This window comes from Anas acuta, chromosome 4 (assembly GCF_963932015.1).
Source record: "Anas acuta chromosome 4, bAnaAcu1.1, whole genome shotgun sequence".
Lineage (NCBI taxonomy): Eukaryota > Metazoa > Chordata > Aves > Anseriformes > Anatidae > Anas > Anas acuta.
Window position 1 is genome coordinate 48990728 of NC_088982.1, and position 16687 is coordinate 49007414.

The 16687-nt window shown below is 40.4% G+C and overlaps 1 long non-coding RNA gene across 2 annotated transcripts; it reads left to right on the forward strand.

Annotated features, from left to right (window-relative positions):
- Positions 1 to 6662: 6662 nt before the first annotated feature.
- LOC137856140 (uncharacterized) lies at positions 6663 to 13418 on the forward strand. 2 transcript variants are annotated; one of them, XR_011096220.1, is made up of 4 exons: positions 6663 to 6911; positions 7364 to 7790; positions 10479 to 10627; positions 11340 to 13418. It is a non-coding gene; the product is annotated as an uncharacterized lncRNA (long non-coding RNA). The 2 variants fall into 2 exon arrangements; XR_011096219.1 differs by lacking the exon at positions 10479 to 10627 and having other exon boundaries at positions 6664 to 6911.
- The last annotated feature ends 3269 nt before the right edge of the window (positions 13419 to 16687 follow it).

Genomic DNA, 16687 nt, shown 5'->3' on the forward strand with positions numbered 1-16687 from the left:
TGGGATGCATTAATTACCGGATTCTGAGAATTCAGCCTTGGCTTCTGAGGGCAGGATCTGTATGCCATTAATTGTATCTGGATATTGATTTTCCATGTTTGATTGTGGGTTCCCTTACTATGTGCTCTATGAATGAAGCCAAGGGAGATTTTAGCTTTGGTTCTGAACTGAATTTTAAGCTATAACACAACCTGCTGAAATGCTTACAGGAATGTGTTTGATTTTTAGATCAAAGGAAATGCTTAGGAGGGCTTTCTATCATTGAGACTTACAACATTGTCATTTTCCTTGAATTACAGTATTCCTAGAATTTACTAATTAATGCCTGGCTTGTTGGTTGCCTGGCTTATTTATGTCAGCAGATTCAGGTCCCATAATATCCATGAAAACTGTTTGTATAGTAAGCTCCCACACCTCTCATATCCAGTTACTTCCAGGGGTAGAGGTGGGACATCAAAGCCATGCACTGTTTCTCCCCCTCATCAGGATTTTGTAGTTGTTCTTTCTCCACAATTTCATTTTTGCATTCCAGTGTCCCTGAGATGCATGTTGAAACCCTGATATGGCCTGTGCACTGGGTTCCAAGTCAGAAAATGTGAAATAGATCATGGTATGCTGGAATTTATTATCTAAAAGGTGAAGCTAAGCTGCTAATGCTGATACATCAGCATGAGGCTATACAGTTGCAGATGCACAGCTGCATCATTTCCTATGAATAACCTCGTTGTTCTGCGCCTTTGGACAGAAATTGCTGAAGGCAATGAGTAGTCTTCATCGGTAATGTCCTGTCAGATCTTCACTTGTCCATCCCCCATAAACATGGGGCTAGAAAGGTGTGATCATAATCTGCAATTTAGTTCCCTTTCTGCTTCCTTTTAGTCTCAGTTCCTCACACTGTTCAGCCTCTTGAATGAGAGCAAACTACTCCATGGCAACATTTTTTTTTTTTTTTAGATAAATAGATATTTAGGTGTATATTATTGTCGTGGTTTAACCCGGCCGGCAGCTAAACACCACGCAGCCGTTCGCTCACCCTCCCCCCTCCCTCTCTGGGACGGGGGAGAGAAATGGAAAGTGAAGCCCGTGAGTTGAGATAAAGACAGTTTAATAAGACAGGAAAATAATAATAACAAAAATAATAATAACAATAATAATAATAATAATAATAATACAATGGTGATAATAGGTAAGTAATAGTAGTATGTACAAACAAGTGATGCACAATGCAATTGCTCACCACTCGCTGACCGATGCCCAGCCTCACCCCGAGCAGTCCGGCCCCCTCCCCCTGGCTAGCCACCCCTATATATTGTTTAGCATGACCCCATACGGTATGGAATACCCCTTTGGCTAGTTTGGGTCACCTGTCCTGGGTCTGTCCCCTCCCAGCTCTTACTGCACCCCCAGCCTGCCCGTTGGTAGGACAGAGCAAAAGGCTGAGATGTCCTTGGCTTGGTATAAGCACTGCTCTGCAACAATTAAAACATCGGGGTGTTATCAGCACTCTTCTCATCCTAAGCCATCTCCATACTTGGTGCCTTTTTGAGAAACAAAAAGTGAGGGTACACCTAATAATTCCTTTAACAATTTTTTGAAGATAAAAAATATGAAAGTGAATACACATCGAAGAACATTCCAAAGGGACGGTCTCTTTTAGATTTGCAAAGAAGCACAGAATTGGTGGTATGAATAGCAGTATTGGATTCCATGGTAATCTTTCAGTCATATTATTGCAAACTGCTGTCCTGCTCACATTAATGAATTATATTCCAGTTAAAATCATTCACTAGCTATATCTGTCTTGGGAGACATTTACCTCACTGCTCAGATGTTACCACAATTTATTATATAGTATACATACCTGCTTTTACCTCATTCATTTAACAAAGCAGACTTTAAACAGGTTTTCAACCTGATACAACCATCCATTCTAACACTCTACACTCTAATATTCAGGACTAGATGTGTACTGAGCTACTATTTTAAAGGCTGTGATGAGAGAGTAATAAGGTATCGCCTCACAAAGTCCTCCATGGAATACGTATTTGAAGAAGTATTGCACAAATTTAAAGTAAATTGATCTTGAGCTAAGGGCCAAGCAGCAGGAATTCAATCCATCTGTAGGTGAAAGCAAGCATTAAATTTCCATTTGATTCTGTAATTACACGGGGATCTTACATATACGTTAGACATTCAGAAAATCTGCGCTCTTCGGAGAGACAAACACATCCATACACAGGCCCCTGTTTTCAAAAGAAAGACAACTTGGCCAAGTTTGTGATGGTAGCACTACTTTATACCCAACCTTCACACAGGTTGTTTTGTGGATCACATTCCTTCTGCAGAAAAAAGTATTTAAGGGAGTTAGCACAGATCCTATCATCTCTTTTATGGTATCTGAGCAAAACTGATCTTCTGCTCCTGTATTTTCTGTTTACATATCATTTTTCCACTAACTTAATCTCTGCTTAATGGAGTTATATGTAGGGAGTCTCACAGAGCACCAACCACTTGACAAGATCCACTGACGTGCCTCATGCATGCAAGTATTTAACTAAAATAGTATAATAAACATTAGCTTTGCAGACCAAAAAGAAATGGAGGCCATCCTTTTGAAAGCCTCTATACACTTACGTTTTTAGTATTTTTGCTTCCAAAACAAAATAAGATAAGAATAGATTTACCAGGGGGTGCATAAAGGAGCTACAGATCCTGCTTGAGCCCATTTGCTCTGTACAGATTGATGCGCTCTCCATGTCGTACGACAGAGGATACATTGTGCTGTTCAATGGCACCCTTATTCACATCCTGCCAGCATCCAGCCCTGATGTATAGCGGTACTGTGTGAACAGATGGCTTTCATGATAGTTTTGAAACTAAGAAGGCACCAGTATGAATTGCAATTTTATTTTTAACCATTCTACAAGTGATGCCTACAATCTAAGACACAACTGTATCTAATGTGGTGCTAATCACAGGTGTGCAAAAGCGCCAATAGGAATAGGTGGACAGTTCTGAATGGTTACCTTAGATAGATCACATGCCTCTAAAGAGCAATCCATACCATGGAGAGGTTTAAAGTCCTACCATCAAGTTAGCAAACGATCTCGCCGTTGATTTTCAGTCCTCATCTTTTTCTTGTGGTAAATACATTAAAATGTGATGAATTTAACAAACTGCTCCAAAAACTACATCAAGGACACTTGTGCAGCCTGAATTCTGGATTCCTGGATAACCAGAATACTATGACTCAGAGGACCCTATCAGCTTTCCAGTCATCTATTTTACAAAAATACTTGAAGTACTTCTTAAACATTTCCAACTATAATTGCGTGGTTATTTTAGCCCTTTGCACTTACACTGTGAAATACTCAAATTAAACAAGACTGATTGCACATTCTTTTTGTACAGGATGATATTTATCCCAAGTGGTGTAACTGTCACTTTGCTTATGTAACACTGTGTAACGCAGGGTAATACAGAGATACCCAAGTTAACTGGAAAGAACAAGATCGTGACAATTACAGCAAAAGCATAGACAACATGGAAGGGAGGAGAAGATGAAGGAAAACTACATCCAGAACATAACATTCTTGAGCTTCCACAATTGGGCAAATCTAAGTAGCTTTACAATATTTTTACCAGTGAATAAATCTCTCTTCTCTGGAAATGTGCACTAGGAACCGTTGTTAGAATCAGAATCCTGTTCTAAGAGCATGATGAAAAATGTTGCACTCCAAGTTGGAAATTGGAGAGGAAAACGATCCTGTATGCGTAAGAATTGTACTCAAACCGCTGATTACACTTTTTCTTCCCCCTTAACAGATGCTTACACCTTTTACTTTTAACCTGAGAAGCAACGGGTAGTTTCCACGTTTCCCTTGGGGATAGTGTACTCTTCTGTCTTTTGCTTCTGTACAAACAGTTCAAAATTTTAAAGTCATGTTGTCAGACATACACCCAAACAACCTTGCACGGCATTACATGTTCCACCCCCACCCCCCCCCCCGTCCCTCCCCCCAAGACAGGTCAAGCCCTGAAGGCAAGACCAGACAAGTAAATAATGTGAACATAGAAAAGTAACTTGTAAATACATTACGTTTTGGCAGTTTGTTGGCACTTTGTGGGGCTTAACTGCGCTTCAGTGAGGAGAACATCTACTGGTGTGAACTGAAATTATGCCTCTGTGCCACAATGTATTTTTTTGTTTGTTTGTTTTCTGGGGGGAGGGGGTGAGGCAAAATTTCTTGTGGACACCTGCAGGAGTTGCAAGATAATAATAAAGTGTAGGTGAAGGAAAAGTTCCTTCTGTGTTGTTGTTGGTTTTGTTTTCTTTTCCATGCAGTCTTAAAATGAAGGTCCCATTTTCGAGCCCTTGGCAGAGTGTAAGCATGCCGGAACACTTCACGCTACATAGATCATATTTGTCTGAAATGATAATATCATCCTGTGAAATATGTTCATCTGATTTGTGTCAATACAGAACAATGCTAGGGCCTCATCATGAAATGTGACCTTCTGTCTTACATCCTCTTGTATAAATAACCACAAGTCCAAGAGAAACAGAGTGGTTAGTGTATCTAGTTCTTGTATCTTGCAAAAGAATGGTCTAGCAGTTCATGTCGATAGAGGGTTTGAAGGGTAAACCTTGAGACTCGGGTCTGGGAGATAAGAGCCTAAGGGGGAGTTTTTTGAGCTAACTGCTGACTATTGCATGAGACACAACTTTCTGACATGTGGCCCAGAGACCACTAAATAAGGAGGGGGGTGGTGGTGTGGGGAAGCTGAGGAACAAAGGACGAAGGACGAAGCCTGGGAGGAAGACTACGAGCCTTCAGTACGAGCGACCCCCAGAGGGACTGCCAGAGACTGATACGTATGCACCTGTGGGATGGTTCGGGTGCCGGGAAACTAATTATAAGAACCCTGCCTTTTCCAAAAGTGGTGATGAATATGTATTAGCCTAGGAGCATAAAAACCAGCCGCCTGATGTAACTGGTGTGCGTCTTGGTGGAGCAGAGACTCCCGGCGCACCCAGCGCTGTTTGCTTACCTCTATTCCTTTAATAAATTGTAAACTTTGATTGTAACCCTATTTGGGACTCAGTCATTTATAACAATACCTATAGTCTGCTGCAGCCTGAAAAGTAGCCTGTGCCTCAGGTGCTGTTTTCTGCCTCTGCTTTTGTTACTACATCCTTGTAAGTCTTCAAAAGGGAAATGAAGTTATCCTATTCAGAAAAAACACCATCCAGAAGAAACTTTGGTTGATTTCAGGGCCTGAATTCTCACTGAAACCAAAGGCGGGTATAGAATCATAGATTATCCCGAGTTGGAATGGTCCCCTAAGGATCATTGAGGCCAACTCCTGGCACCACACAGGTCTACCCAAAAATTCAGACCACGTGACTAAGTGCACAAGTCCAAATGCTTCTTAAACGCCGACAGGCTTGGTGCAGTGACTACTTGCCTGGGGAGCCTGTTCCAGTGTGCAACAACCCTCTCAGTGAAGAACCTCTTCCTGATGTGCAGCCTAAGCCTCCCCTGCCTCAGGTTGATGCCATTCCCTTGGGTCCTATCACTGGGGACTGAAGAGAATAGATCGGTACCTGCCCGTCCACTCCCCCTCGCGAGGAAGCTGTAGACTGCGACAAGGTCTCCCCTCAGCCACCTTGTTTCCAGGCTGAACAGGCCCAGTGGCCTCAGCTGCCCCTCATACGTCTTCCCCTCTAGGCCCTTCACCATCTTTGTAGCCCAGTATCTTACTGACTTGAAGAAAGAGGCTTTAATCTGTCCTGGTTTGTTTACTAACAAAGGAGCACAAAAGAGACGCCTGTCCTTGCCTCTGAAGAGGAGGTGAAGGAAGAGCCAGTGCAAGGAACACAAAAATCAGTTGCGCCAGACTAACACGTGGTTGTATCTGAGCTTGGAGACCGCAACCCTCTTCAGACTTTCAGATCTAGAGGAACAATTTGGCTGCAGCCTAAAAGCCACATGTACATAAGCTCCCTCAAGCCAGCCAATCTTCTTCCCATGACCTGCCAGGAAACAGCAATGTGGGCATGTAACCAAATCAAAGCCCAGACCTTCAGCCCAGTCCTTGACCTGAATAGTGAGTGAGGATCCGGATCCTGGCATTTATACGTGATAGCTTATAGGCAGCGGAAGTAAATAGTGTAGTCAGAGGTCACGGGGCTAGATTTTGAAAAGTCCTGCATAAGGCAGACATCTCAGAAAAGCAGATTTAAATAACATTAATGCCAAGAAAAGTCATTCTGATTGCTATATTCTTTATCTGTCGTGACTAGACAGATGAAAATCTGTGATAGCAATTTTGCCTTTAAGGTCATTTTCTTTGATTTCTTTATCTGTCTATTTATTTATTTATTTATTTTAGCAGGCTCTGTACTAATTTTCCTGACAGAATGACTGACAGACATACGACCCTTGTGCACCTTTCCTAGTTAATTCATTAGGTCAACTCTAAACACTAAGCCCCTTGACAGGTTATTTCTATTAGTGATAAGGAGCAATTGATCTTCAAAGACTGAAGCCAGGTAGAGGAGCCTATTCCACAAGGTCTCTTGGCTCCACCCTTGTGAAGTGAAGTCTGCCAGGTGTGGGTCATTTGACCTTTGCTATATAGGAAGCTTGAGGAGATGTGGGGAATTGCTTTCCTGGGGGAGTTTGAGGCTCAGGTTGTCTAGGGTGCTTTTCTGCTGTTGTGGGGAAGTGGGCTCAGTATTCCCCCGTGGGCTGTTTTCTCTTTGTGTTTTCTGCCATCTATGTGAAATAGTTCTAGTGACTCTACGAGCTAGCTATGTTGGCGGTGCCCTCTCAGTACAGCAGAACCTGGTGGTGCGACTTCCCTGTGAAGCAGTGTGGAAGTGACTCAGGTTCAGAAGCTGGCAGGTAAGTGTTCCTGGGTTCTACAGTTCTTTAATGCTGAGGAGTTGGAGTACTTCCTTCACCGTGTCTGTTTTCAGTGAAAGTACTTATGTGGATTCTAAGCTCCCTTTCCAGCTCTTAAAAACACAATAATGATAATAATAATAGTAAATAAACATAAAACCCAACTAACTCAGAAGCTCCAGTGCTTACAGGTAAGCCTGATTTCCAAGAATGTTCTTAACTATTTCTTATGGTTGAACATCAGGCAGTGTGAAAAAGGTGCCTTAACGTGAACTCAAATTATGCCCTGTGGTAAGTAGACACAGACTGGGAGAGATACTGGTGGCATTATGGTAACTTTCCCTAAGTGGAAGTCGCGAGACTGGGCTGTTCATAAAAGAAATAGCGCTTTGACAGCATGTGAGTCAAAAGCAGTACGAAGAAACCCTCTGCTCTTCCCTTCTTCCCTACAGGCCTGCGTGTCTCCGCTGCGGAGAAAGTTCTGGAAGAGGTCCACCAACTGAGAGAATTGATCTTCCTCCCCACCTGTAGAAACCACTGTCTGAGCTATCGAGGAAAGCATCCTCCTGAGAAAGGAAGATGCCAGAGAGGGAGCACAGCCTGTGCCACCCTGTAATTTTGCCACCGTGACGGAGGTCTGGTCCCCCGGTCCCCAGGTTCATCTTTCTGAAGCAACGCGTCTTATGGGGACCAAGTTCTGTGGTGCGCTGCCAATCCTAAGCTGCAGTTGGAATCTCAAACTGTCATCTCAGCTTGACTGGCACCTGAAGTTGGAAGGATGCAGGAAAAATTCAACAATGCGCTCCACCGTTCTTACAGCCTTCAAGCTTGAGACTAACAGGTGACAGAGACTGTCCTGGGCAACATGGTCAGAAAATGGTGAGTATGTTTCCTTATGTGTTTTCCTATGGGTCACAGACAGGGATTTAAGCGTGTGATGTGGATTGTCTGAGTTTGGTTTAGTGAGGCATGATTGTCTTGTGCAAGCGGAGTACTGTAATCAAGGGGAACTTCTTCTAACATAAAAACATCTGAAATTTGACAGATCCAAAGACGGCCCTTTGAGCTGCTGACAGCATTAATACTAGGATAATTACATGTGTGCTGTACTAAGACTATCTAGATAATGAAAAACTATCTAGATGCTGAGTTGTTTCTGCAATCCCAGGTCCTTCTTGCCCAGATCCTCCTCCTGCCCAGCGTAGTGGGCTGTGTTCTCTTTAACGCTGGGCAAGCTTGTGGATCTTGGAAGCTCCTCACTGCGTGGGGACTGCTGGTGCTTTCTCCTGTTCTTCCACTTGCTCTGCGCATTTGTTAGGCATGACCATTTTTGGGCAGAGGGGCTTGTTCAGATCACGTGGGGCAGGTTTCTCTCCTGCCTTAACTGCAGCAATCCTTCCAATTTGCTGTTGGCCAGCAGTCCTGCTCCCACCAGCTCAGTATGGAGGGAAAGATCCATTTGCATATTGCTGCCTCAGGCATGACTGGGATATGCTGGGTGTTCCCTATCTGTTATCGCTGGGTGTAAGAAAGTCCAGAGCTGGGGCTCTGACTACATGCACTGACTCTAAAATGTCCCAGATCTTATGTCATTTACCTGTTTTGTCCAAAAAGCGAGTGGATCATTCAACAGCTGTGCTGCATCCCATGAGAGGCAATGTCATACAGGCAGAAAGGATTTCTGGGAAACACAAGGAGTTTCCAATTAGGTACAAATTGCTTATTTAATGAATGAAGAATAAAATGATTACGCTAATTAATATTATGATAAAAGACTGACTTAAGAATCACTGATAAGTACTTAACTATTATTAGTCAGAAATGCTGCCAGATCATACATTATTTCATTCACTTCAGAAAAGATGAAGCTTTAATGGTTAATGTGGTTTAAGGTTTATGTCTGTTCTGGTTCACAGAAATTTAACTGTTTGCTTCCTATTTCCACTAGCAGCCATGTGATTAAATCACCATGATTGCTTTTAAAGAAAAAAAATATTAGTAATTTCTATGATGTTTACAACTCCTAATTTCTCTCCAGACCAATCTCTCTGCTTTGTGGACATTTTCAGTTCTTGTCTCATACTACAAAATTCACTTGAGTATCACAATCATACTATATTTATAGTTGCTAATATGATGTGTGTAGTCAACTGCAGGCTAAAGACATCAACTATTTGTTGTTGTCCTTTATAATGATTTTCAAGTATGTACACACACCTTAGCAACAAAGCTCCTTCCTACTCCAAATCATGTTTTGGCTGGCTCAGTATACTCATTCTTAATTTTTTTTCCAAAAATTGCACCAATTCAAAAACTATTCTACATAGATTGATGACTGAAATGTTGTGAAGGCGTACATTTGGGGTCAGGTGGAGAGGAAGAGAAAGGTTTTAGTTACATCAGAAAGCAAAGCTAATGTATTAAAGGTGAATATGAAACAAGACTACTGAGAAGTTAAACAATGGCTTGTAACTACCTATAGATCAAATCTGATCAATTTTCTTATTCCTCCCGTGGATGCTCAGCTATCACCTAACTAATCGTGGAGCCTACTGATGACTCTAGGTGACTCTATTCTGAGACATACCAAGAAGAAATGTAATGTAAATGGCAAGATTTTTGATGAAGGAAAGCAAACACAAGAAATGTGAGATTGGTAAGAAACAGGCTAAATGGAGAGCAGTGATTTGCACTGACAGGGGAACTGCTCAGACAAAGGACAAGTCTTAAAGGAGTTCTTCAACGATGCATTTTAGAATGCATCCTGCCATAATATTTTCATTGATGACATGGACAGAAAAAACACAATTACTAATGTTTGCTGACATTAAAGCAGCACCAGTCTGTATGATGATTGGAATAGCATACACAAAGTTCTGTATGACCCTGAAGACTGAAGTAATAGAAATGGAATTAAATTTTAATATTACAAACTTTGTTTATGTACCATGGAAATGAATCCCAAGCATTTTCTCATAACTGTCTTGGTATTACAATATAAAAGGAATGTCAACATTTTTTGTCAGAGTAAAAAGATGAAAAACGCAAAATACCAAAAAGTATCACTTCCCAAAGTGTACCAAGTATCTAGCTAGAACAGGTGGTTGTGTTGCAGATACTAATATTGTGAGAATCTAAGAAGAGCAACTGATCAGTAGAGACAACTACGCTGAAACCTGGGGCTCTGGTTAAGACTCCCAAGGATCTGTGTTATGCTGTTATCCAGTGTATCAAAGAGGAATGGTGATATGTTACCAACAGATCCAAAAAGACGCAATTTCATAGGCTGCTTTCAGGTGAAAGGGAGTCAAAGGCACTCAAACTAAGTAATTTATTTCATATGCTGATTGCCACAGAATCTGGTTTTCAGATGGAAGGGGACATAGACTATCACATAGAACTTGGCACTGTAAAGGTGATCACGTACAAAAGGGCCTGAAAGGAGAAGAGGAAGGTGAGAAGCTCTAGATCATACGAAGTTAATCAAAAAAGTGCAATTTTACCCATTATTATTGTAATAGGACATTCTCATCACACTTTCAACCTTGCATGACATTCATTTCTCAGCTGGTGTGCATAAGGTGTGTTGCAACTGTCCATCAACTGCAAATGAGCTCTTCATCAAAAGAAGATTTGATGTAGGTAAAGTGTAAAAGATAGGCAAGATGATTTTCATTGGGACAGGAGGCAACATTTATTTCTACAATTTGGAAGAGGTAAGAACTAGCATAGAATAGCACGGGCTGCAATAAAGCGTCTATTTCCTTCCATTATTCTACCTTTGAGGAAGTATTTAGGTCAGTAATTCCTGAATATTCATCAATGACCTAGACTGTGACTGTATCTCAGCACATCTGTGCTTGATACCAAAATTTCAAAGTCTATAGCTACACAGTTAGCAAATCCCAGTGACAACATCTAATTCAGGGGGCCATCCTTAAGAAAGAAATAAAACTAGTATTTTTTTATGGATAGTGATATGGTTATTGATATGGATATTTTCTGGAAATTGATAACGGCATAATCTTTCATCTGTTTGTTATAATTCACAGATGATCTAGTAGTATGAATGTTATTTAGTAAGAGCAAGTCCATATGAGACTATCTTTACAATATGATAGAATTTCATATTTCAAAACTGAACAAGGTCGCAGCTTTCCCTAGTTATTTTCTCTATTGATAGGGAGTTTAACAAACTTGAGGCAAACTGTTTTACTCCCTGAGATATGTTCCTCCTGCAGCAACAGGGGTTATCTGAGGCCTTTTGTTGTTGGCAGTAATACATTAACAGCCTTTTCTCTCACTAAACCAGTGGGGAGCACAAGCCTTGGCACTTTTCTTAGAGTATTACAGTCAGCTGTAGGTGACAGACTTCAGGATTGGGGATCTCATGGATGTATTCATCTTGTTTCTCATTTTGCCTTGCAGGGGATATTTTCTCTCCAGGAGAGGATGGACCATGAAAGGGCTTTGTTTGACCAACACTAATCTCTACTGCATCAGCTTCAATACTTGAAAAACATGTTCATCCAGACAGTTTGAGCTGCTGCTTTCTTGTTTTAGTGTCTTGGATTAAGACTTGTGTGGTCTTAGAATCAGAGCCATGATTAATGCTGAGAAGAAATATTAGGGTAAGCTTCATGCATTGTAGGCAAGCAGCTAAGAGTGTTACTGTCCAGGAGCACCCCCAGAGAAACCATTTCTTCACTACAGCAGAGGTCAAGTACAATCATACAACTCTCATCTGCATGGCAGTTCAATGAGTGTACCTCAATCACTTTCCACTTGTAGAGTTAGAATGGGATGTAAACAGAAAAGACCCAGCTTGACTGAGGTTCCTGCATGACTGTGTACAGTAAACTCTGTACTTTAGCTATTCTTTAGCTATTTAGCTATTCAAATATTTTTTTTCTACCTAGGAGATAGGAACAAAGCAAAACTGAAATCTGGGACAATAAACCACAGGAAAACTACAGCATGGTTATTTTTCTGAAGAATCTATAGATACTTAAATATAAGCTCTTTCTCTCTCTCTCTTTTATTTTTATTATTTTTATTTTTTTAATTTTTTTGGAGTGCACTCAGAAGCCTAAAATGGAAACCAAAAAAAAATCAATTATACTTTTCCAATGAATGTTTTCCCTTTAGAAACTTGCAGATCAAAATAACTAAAAGATAAAAATCTACTTGTGCAAACCCTTCCTGTTACATCTTTTCTTCCCCTCAGTTGAAGCCTTTAATATTTGGAAAAATTGTTTTGAAAGGCTAAAAAAATACTACAAAACTTGGATTCCTAGTATTTGGAAAACCTAAGCATAAAAACGTAAAACAGGTTCTAAACATCTATGCTATACCTTGTTGCAAAGGCCACATTATTCCCATGTCTTCAGCTTTAAATTCTGTGCATTGTGAGTCAAAACAGCCCTGCTGCTGGGTAGCACCCTCTGGCAGAGAGATGGGACAAACAGATTTTGGCTGATGAGGTGACCGTCTTCTGTAACATGCCTTAATCCAGCACTGTCTGTGAGTGAGCAAATCCAGGTAATTAGGTACCTGTTTGGTTCTGATCCGAGCTGTCCCTAGAGAGAATGAGAGTGTTAAAGTAAAGATGTGCTGATCACAACCTCCTGTTGTGATTAGAAAGGGACAACAGCCAGAGTCTATTTTCCACTCTATATTTAAAACCGTTGACTTCAGTGGAATTACTCTGGATTTAAATGCCATCTTTAGGAATAGAAAATGACCTTGTGTCCCATTTCTTTCCACCACAAAGATTCCCTTTCCCAGCTTTCACACACTGAGCAATGGCAGTTTGGCATGTGCTGCTACTGCGTATTTCCCTCCCAATTACCTGTTTCCTCTCCTGTGTGCATTTTTGGCATGATGTGTCATGTTCTCAAACCTCACATACCTGAAATATTTGGAAACACCAAGTTCTGGACACATCTGGTTATTAGATTTGTTCTGAACAGATAGCTGCCCCTTTTGTGAATAAAAGCCTCATGTGGCCGTAGGAAATTCCACTAAGATTTTCCTCTCTATATTATCATTTTACCTTCAATATTTTACTGCTCACTTTATTGAAAAGAATTGTTATAGTAACCATGCAAAACACTGCAGAAGCTTGAATGGAAGATGTGGTTTTTAGGACAAGAACGTGATTTCTCTTCTTCCAGGTGAGGAGCCAGACATCTCCCTCACAGCTAAATTCAGTGGAAGCTTTGTCATCCATTATGCTCAGCAGCACACAATAGCTTTTGGGAAACAGTTCCAACAGTTGATGTCTTTCCACATAATTTTAATAAGAAAAATACTTCATGACCATATGATCTGCAAATACTTTCTGGTAAAGCTGTAATCTGAACAGTTTTAGAGTTCTCTTGCATGATTCCAGCAGTCTACTGATACTCAACTGTAAATGTTTTAGAATAGCACACACTGAGCTCTTGCTACAAGCTTTGTCTTCTGCTCTAGCTTAGGAATTAGCAGGACTGTGTCTTTAGAAGTTTCTTGACCCTCATCTACCTTCTTAGAATAAAATCTTTCTTGTGCTAGATGAGTTCAAATGAAAGACTGGTGTTAATTTGCTAGGTCTCACCAACAAATTGAGGCTGATTATTAGGATGCTGTTGAAATTTGTATGCTGTTAGGCATCTCAACAAAGTTCTTACTCAAAACTTTAATGTGAGCATTTTGCTATTTCCATTTTGGATTAAAACAAATCTCATTTAAATAATTAGAAAATGATGCAGTTCATGTAATCTCTTTAGTTTGGAGCAGCTTTTTTTTTTTTTTTTTAAATTATTATTATTGTTTAACAAAACCTCATTTTTCTATTAGCAAAAACAAGACAGATAACCCCAGCTGATATAGAAACAATCACCTTCTTTTCTTGTCTTGATCTCTGAAGAAAACATCCATTTATTCTATTAGCTGATCAGGTGGTAAACTGATGATCAGGTAATCATTTTTAAGTTCTTTTATTTCAGTAAATGGGGGATGTACCTTGCTCTAGATACAGCAATGGCAGCTTTTTCTGACCACGTGCCGAGAAGCTACAAATACGCCTGACTAATATAGATAGACAATGTGTCTGTCTGTCTATGAAAATCTGTCATTTTAACGGGGGTTGAAGTTTAAGCACAGTGACAGAATGAGGGAGGCAGTCCACAAGATGGGGTGGAAGAGGTATACTAAAATCTCTCACTAGTTCTGTACCTGTAGATTATTACATTAAAGGTTTAATTCAGCAAGCTACTTGCTTGCTTCACCTGAGATGTCCTATTAAAGAGAATGGAAGTATTTACTTGATTAGTGTTAAGTGAGGGTACCTGTATCTTGGTGAAGTAATGTTAAACACTTTTAGAACAAAGGAATTATAATCACCCTGGAACTCTATTTACACTTGCTACTTTTTCCCTTGGCATGATGCCCAACAGCTGTACCATCAAGAGGAGTTATCAGCTCTAACCGTCCTTCACCGCCTTCCCTGCTGGAAGGGACTGGTCCCTTTGATCTGCTGACAGAGCTATTGCAGTGATTCATTTAAAGTGACATCGGTTAGCTTAAACAGTTGTTTTTTTTTTGCTAACTTGGCTTTTTTAGACAGAAAGGAATTAGGGAGCTTGCTAGCCTCCTTCCTTAGCTCAGCTGTTTATGGGCTGCACGTATGTTGGCACAGTGTAAGTAATATCTATAGGTCAATAACAAACCAAGACTGAATTCAATAAAGGGTGTATTTTGAATGTTGACTGTATTGCTAACAAATACACAAACGTAATGGCTGAAAAAAAGGCTACAAATCATTTTTTTGTATTTGCTACTTCATCCTATGCAATAGATCATATGATGAGTAAAGCAAGTAAATTTGTTATTGAGGAGAACTAGTAATTCAATTGCCCAACATCTAGCAAAAACAAGATAAAATTTGCTGATTATGTGTAATATCAGGCTCTTGATATCTTGTTAAAATGGTGATGCTCCAGAAAGAACAGCTGTAGCAAGTTCTCCTAAAATGTGGTATTTTAGTAACTGATACTGGGATGTAAAGGAGCTTCTTTGGGTCCACAACTGGAAAGCCTGGTTTGAAAGCAGGAGCATGTTTTATGGATACCACTTCCCATTCTGATCATAGTAAGGATTGTTTCCTATTCTCTCTGCCTAATGAAGAGGCTTTTCACTGGAAAAGAGTGTGAAGAGGCCTCTTTTTGTCTCAGGTGAACTGGCAGATGAGGTTAGTGTGAAACCATTTAATCTTTTTCACTCCAGTATTTACTGCAGCACCCAGAAGCAAAGAGCCAGGCAGGCAGGTGGGGGGCTCAGTGCCAGGGCAGTCTCTCTGTGAACCTGGTAGTCAGGGTACACACTTGTTTTTCTGCCATATGGAGTATGTTATGAGTACTATGTGTTTGGGCCTGTTTGTGTTTCAAAAGGGCTTTTTTTTTAAAAAAAAAAAAAAAAAATTTCACTGTAAAGGTTGGAGGAAAAACTTGTTTCAGAAGTCTGGGTTTAACAGCCCAAGACCTTAAACTGAAGTGAGGCCTATGCAGTCACAAAAGGGGGGGGGGGGGGGGGGCATTGCTTGGCACTCAGTAGTGCCAGCTAGAAAGATCAGTGTTGTTCTTCATTCTTCAGCCCCGTGTTATTTGGCTGGTAGCTGGTAGGGGTTAGGGCTCATGCTCTCAGCAGGAGGCCTGCTGAAGCTAAAGCACACTTTGATGCATGAGAACAGTGGAAATAGCTAAAACTGTCAGTGAATGTACCCACTAAATACAACAGCGTGGGATTCAGTAGAAAAACTGCTTCTGGAGTAGTGCTTTTTTATGGTGTCTTTTTTTTTTTTTTTTTTTTCTTCAGTAATACAAGTCGTATGTTTCTTGGGACTGAGTAGCATGGAGGAAATCTGTCTTTCTGTAAGATGAAATGCTTAGAGGAAAACCAGCTAGGGGGAAATTCAGCTGCTCTGTGCAATGCATGTCTGTGTCTGTTTCCTGTGTTTTACAATATATGCCACATACACTAGATGGCAATGTAATACCTGCATAAAGGGCTTATCAGTGAATTCAACAAAAACTGCTCTCAGGTAGGTACCACAAGTTCTTTACAAGTAACAGCTTTACCTTAACTGTTTTACTCTTATTGTGAGCAAACATTCTAACACAAAGGAAAAATACAGGACAAGTTTATGTCAGGAGAGGTCCACAGAGTTTGTTTCTTGTTTGTTCCTCCCTCAGTATTTTTCATAACTGCTTATATATTTGTCATGTCATATTTCAAATGGTAAACTCTGTGAACATGTGGTTTAATCAGGTTTTGCATCTCCTACCTCTGTTTGACACTAGCTCAAATAGCTTTGAAACATCCTTCCCGTGTATTCCCTTCAGAATACTTTAGACATTGCAGATGTTCCCCTTTCATTTCCTCTTTTTCCGATGAGCAAAAGCCTGTGTAATAGCTCAGTAATGTTTCTGGGACACAAGGAAGCTTTGTTGCATGTGTATTCCAGGTCCACCTCTTTCTCAGGCTTTGCCGTGGCTTTCTGGATTTAGCCCAGGCATAGATAAGCCTGTGATAATAGTTGATTTAGCATACACTGTGCTCTACTTGTTCATATATTTATGTGATTGCCTCATTCAAGTATGGCCCGAATGAAAAAGTTTTAATATATCTGAATGTTTGGTAAAACTGTAACATACTGAGAAGTTTTTCTTCTTCAGTTTGTTTGTTTGTTTTTAATTTATTCCACATACTATTTAAATAAAACTTAAGGGATACCT